Below are 4,398 nucleotides of genomic sequence, written 5' to 3'. Positions count from 1 at the left end.
TTGCACGCGCAACTGTTTCGACGTGTTCGAAAATATTTTTCAATTTCAGTCTAGTTTTGGGGAAATTTTTTGGCTCTCGACAGCATTTCAGTTGCGCTATTTTTGTGTTCATTTTATTCATTTGTTCCCGTTCATTTTGTTTCTCGGTTTTCTCTGTTTTTGTTCGCCCGGCGACCAGGCACAATTTTCAAAATCATTTTTCCTCCCATTTCCGTTGAGTTTTCCGCGCCCGCGTCGCAACATGAAGTCAGTGTGTTTACCTCGCTAAAACTTTACTCGAGCTAATAATAAACCAGCAAACAATCGGACTTCACCAACTGCAGCACAGCATTGGTCCATTAGCCCCATTTCCCCCGATTTTCCGGGGGCGTTGCGGGATTTTCGGGTAGCTCTGGGAGTTGGGCGGGAATTTTCCCAGGGCGTACGTGCAGGGCCACAGGGCTATTCGGTTATTAATATGTGTTCACAGGTTGTTGAACAAGTAGTATGCTTTATTTAGTAATAAATTAATATCGAAAGACTTGTCTCTCTTACTATTAATATTGAAAGGTAGCCTTGCACTACACATTTCACATACCATTTAGTGGCAATTAGCTTTTCCTTCAGCTCTCAGCAACTAGATATTAAGTTTTCAGCTGCCCACAGCCCATCCATTTTCTGGGTCATTAATGAAAAATATTCTAGATATGCAGACAAATGGCATTATAAATTATTTAATTCAAAAACGAACATAGTGCGTCCGAATTATCTGCTATGTGGCTGCCGCACCGCTTTGTTCTGACTCTCTAAGGTCATCGGGCGAGTCGTTGACTGCTTCTGTTCTTTCTGGCGCCACATTTTATGACATTTCCCATCAGAAAATACATATTTTTGTTTTTGGATTCGGGGATGCGTGGCTGGTCTCTGCCGTCTCGATATATTTATTTTCGTTATTAAAAATAAACGGCATTTGGCCTTTACACGGCTCGTTGACAGCCAGCGATCAATGTTAGAGGAGAGTGCCTGAAAGTGAGAATTTATAAGCCAGCCAGACCTTGCTGCTTGAACTTGTGTCCAAGTGGAGCAATGACACCGAAGCCACAGATCTGCAGTGCCAGATGAGGATCAGATCATACCAACCATTTTTGTGGATATGTCTTTCATATATTTATATTATTTTGTGGCTGTTGCTGGCCCACTTCCGGCGAGACTTGTTTACGTCTAACTAGCTGGTCGCGTAAACAAATGCACAGGTGAGTCGTATTTTTGGCCAGAACACGGCCCATTTGGATCGAATCCGAATCCGTTGGGATTCGGTGGCGTCAGTGATGCGGGGACTTCATCAGCTTGATTTGCATTTGCTTGTAAATACATTTAATTGGCATTTCTGTCAGCCAGGCAGCTGACTGCTCGTTTATTATAAAATGCGAAATAAAATAAGATACATGCCCATTTATTTCTGGACTCTGGGCTCTTGGCCTTTTTCAACTGCCAGAAGGGGAACAAGTTTTTCGGGAGGAAAAAGGGAAGATTCAGATTCAGAAAGACTGAGAACTTTTGCGGCTAACCGAAAAACAATTAAATTTGATTGCCTTTTAAATCCTTTGAGGAATGTCCCCAGAGCAAAGGCACTGAGAAGAGTTTGTGTTAGTTACTTACAAGATAAACTAAAGATTATACAGATTTTAAGGATATCAACTTTTTTGAAAGATACTTTTCCCGCCGTGTAGAAACGTGCGTTGAGCACACGACTTTCTAATCCGTTCTGGCAAGTTTTGTATCTCAGCACGTACGCTCTGCCCCGCCCACTTTTGAATGCGCCCCTTTACACAGCATCCCCCTGCTCCATCTTCTCCAGCACTTGGCACTCCCTCGGCGCACGGACACCTCAGACTCAGCTGCGCCGGAGGAGCTGAGCTGTCATGAATTGGAGTGAATTTATTTTACCACAAGGATTGGTGTTTGATGTTGCTTACCCCCCATCCCATTTCCCTAACCATTGTTGGCCCCTTATTTCGACTACATTCGGTTCTTTGTTTTGGCCATGGAAACTTTGTTTATTTGCTTTTCCGATTTAATTTAAAGTCAGCCAACAATCGCAACTCATTGATGAAAATCGCGCATTGTTTAAAAGCGGGAAAATGCCTCAGCACTTCGGTATGCGAAAGTAGCGAGAAATAAATATTTAAAGATTGCCCATTTCCAGAGGATGATGACGTCACAACGGAAATTTGCGAGGAAAAGCCTCACAAGAGATAGAAAGGGAAAGAGAAATGAGGCGGGCTCCAAAAAGTATGCAACGAAAAAGTATTTCAATCGAAAATGAAGCACGCTGCGAGTTACAAGGAATACGAAATGGAAAACCAATTTGGCTGAAAACCCCTCGCCGCGAAAAATATTTTTTTAAAGACAGTTATTTTTTTTGTAAATATATTAAAGGAAATTGAACTACTGGGCGCTGCCGAGCGAGCTAATTTAATTAAAAGTTGAAGCAAATATAATATTATCGAAAACTCTTGGTTAAAAGATATAACTTTTTCAAGAGCGAATAAATTCGACAAAATCCTCTTTTCTTTTGGAAAATCCTTTTAAATAATTTTATTAGTATTTGTATTTTATTATTATGCATTTTTTAGTTATGCTTTTTACAGAATGGTAACCAAGGTGTCCTTTCACGAAAACAACGTAGGAACAGCGGAGCAGCAGATCCTGTGGAAGAGTCGCAGATGTCATAGAGAATGTCCAGGATGATGCACCCATTGAATTAGCTACTATTATGGAGGAATAGAAATAATTTAATAGTTTTAAATACATATGTCGTTTTTGAAGCTTCCATTTTGGCCAAAAACAAACATTTAATGGCCATAACTTTGGTAATATTCATCGGATCGACAAATGTCATACCTTTCCGATCTTGTTTCTTGGAGTAGTATATTTCCTATGTAAAACCCTCACAGCAAAAATTTTGATCCATTTTCGTAATTTTTCAAAGGGATAACATCATTGTTTTGGCCGAAAACTGGTCAAAAATTCATTTGATCACTTTTTGCAATATTTTGATAGGAATCGGAGGGGATTGAAGTCCTGATTAATAAATGGTATTCCGATTTAGGATCGATTGCGAAATAGACAAAATATTCACTAAAAAGTGCATCAAAAGTTTAGATATTGGATAAATGAAAAATATAACAAAACGTTGTTCCAATTTTTTAATCTTTTGGGATGGAAAACATTCATAGCTTGGTTAATACTTGACATATCTACAAAAGTTATACCTTGCTAATCTTAGATTTTTGAGTAGAATCATTTTAAATCAAACCGGCAACAAAAATTTTGACTCATTTTTTGAAACATCATGATTTTACCGAAAATTTAACGAATATTTTATTTCTCAATTTCTACGTTTTTCTGACGAAGTTCGATAAAGATAAGACCCCTGATTTATCCTTATATCCCATTTCCTTATATCCCATATTAAATATATTACCTTCCATAGCAACAACTTTTATCATAATAGTCATATAAGCTATATCAATTAGGAATCGAAGCAGATATTACCGAAAGCTCTTGGGAGAAAAACTGAAAACTGTAGGTTCAAATAAATGCGGAATTATTATGCGCCAGCATAGAACAAATTCTTAGGGGTACGACCTGCAATTTAGGGCGTACAGACATAAATTTAATGCAAGAAAAACAATATGATGGGAGGCGTGCCCAGGGAAAAAAAATCTCATCAACGTTCTGGGGCCAAAACGAGAAGAAATATTGAATGCAATTTTATTTGCCACACACTCTCCGTACTCCGTAGTCTGGGTTCTGCACTTGGGCGCTTGGCGAGCTGCTGGGTGAATTATGGAAATATGCATCATATTATGCTGCAGCTTCTGATGCTCGAAACCTTCTGCGAAATGGGTGAGAGCGTGCGTGTAACTATGCCACTTACTGTCTTACAGTCCGACTGTCTGTCTGTCTTGGGTGTTTGCTTTGGGACTGCCATTGCCAGACTTTTGGAACTCCACGGAAAAAAAAGAAAATAGATTCTCGTAGCTGCAATATCCATTTTATACATATTAAAATTTTAAGGATATACGTTGCTAGGTTTATATATTTTTTAATTAAATGAAAAAGATACAATTTTTACAAGACCAGGCTGCTGGAAATTTTTTGTAGATTGCCCTGCAGACAGCCACGTGGCGAACATCCTTTATGTCCGAAACAGAGAGATTGCGGGACGTAAGGGGAAATCTTATGTATGTATAGAGTATACCAACCAGCAAAGAATCGCGAAATTCGTAAAGAGAATGGAACCAGGCGCTACTTTAAGGGCCCAGCCATTCAGCTTGGCTCCAATCCCAACCGCAAGTGCTTTTTGCCAACCGCATGCAACTTGATAAAAGACGCAGTCATGGTAACCCACCT

Source organism: Drosophila bipectinata, chromosome 2R (genome assembly GCF_030179905.1).
Source record: "Drosophila bipectinata strain 14024-0381.07 chromosome 2R, DbipHiC1v2, whole genome shotgun sequence".
NCBI classification, from domain to species: Eukaryota; Metazoa; Arthropoda; class Insecta; order Diptera; family Drosophilidae; genus Drosophila; species Drosophila bipectinata.
Note: the sequence above shows the minus strand (reverse complement) of the source record.